This window comes from Chrysochloris asiatica, unplaced genomic scaffold, assembly GCF_000296735.1.
Source record: "Chrysochloris asiatica unplaced genomic scaffold, ChrAsi1.0 scaffold00090, whole genome shotgun sequence".
NCBI classification, from domain to species: Eukaryota; Metazoa; Chordata; class Mammalia; order Afrosoricida; family Chrysochloridae; genus Chrysochloris; species Chrysochloris asiatica.
The window spans coordinates 11,036,593-11,037,869 of NW_006408608.1; positions in this window are offsets into that span (position 1 = coordinate 11,036,593).

Sequence of the window (1,277 nt, forward strand, 5' to 3'; positions counted from 1 at the left end):
ATTGTACAGAAAGATGCTACTGCTGTTGGTAAGTGCTGTTAAGTGGGTTCCAACTCAAAGCAACCCTGTATTGGATTTCTGAGGAGGGGCTGGTGGGCTTGAACTGCCAACCTTGCAGCTCAAACTGACCTTATGATCCAGCGCATTTTCTTGCCATACCACACCAGGACTCCATACAGAAAGATATCCAAATGCAATTACAAAATGAAGGGGGCATCCACCAGTAACCCCCACCCAATATGGTGACTCAGTCACTGCCACTGAGGTCAAGGGAGTGAGGTAACCTCAGTGGGGCCAGTCAGAGAGACTTCCAGAGCAGGCTTGCCTGAAGATGGGTTGGGTTGAAGTCAGTGCAGAGGATGAGGACTCTGGATGGAGGAAGGATGCTGAGAGGCAGCCCCAGGGTCAGGGGCCAGATCTTAACCAGAACAGCCTAAAGAGTACCACAGAAGCCCTCAGAGTCCTAACACAAGCAAATATGTTGTTAAGTGCCATCGAGCTAACTCCGACTCACAGCGACACTAAGTACAACCCAAGGAAAGATTGTCTAGCCCTGCGCCATCCTCAAAGCCATTGCTACATTTGAGCCCATTTTGCAGCTCCTGTTTCAATGCATCCTGTTGAGGGTCTTCCTCTTTTTTGCTGACCCTCTACTTTACCAAGCAGCAGCCAAGCATCTCCAATACCTCTTACTCCCCTGGCCTCTACCAGCCTCCAGGGAGTCACCGCTGCAGCAAGGGGTTCCATCTTCCTCAAAGTGCACTACACCCCACTTACTGGGGAATCATGTGACTAGCGCTGAGCCATCCTGAAGTGGCGGGACAGGACGGGTTATTCTCTCATTATCCTATCACCTATTAACAGGTTGTGAAACTAGTGTTTGGAAAACTCTGACCTAAATCCTTAGAGGAGCACCTTTCCCCTGGATTACTAAAGCCACGCAGCTTCCTTGCTCATTACAAGAAATTTGAATCGTAAGAAATAGAGAAGAAAGTTTAAATCTTTCAGTATCTTATCACTCTGTTTTGGTCTGCTTCTTTCCAGGTTTTTTTTCCTTCTTCTTTTTTCTATGATGGTGATGGCTGTGTTTTGGGAGACTAATGGGTCTGTGTGTATGCAAAAAATTTGCAAATCTAAATTGGGATCCTATAGTTTGCATCTGACTTTCCCCCCACATTTTAATGAACTATTTAATATACACAAGAGAGTGTATGTACATTTTAAAGCAGAAGAATATAACCAGTGGCGCTACAAGATAATGTACTGGACCACAAGGT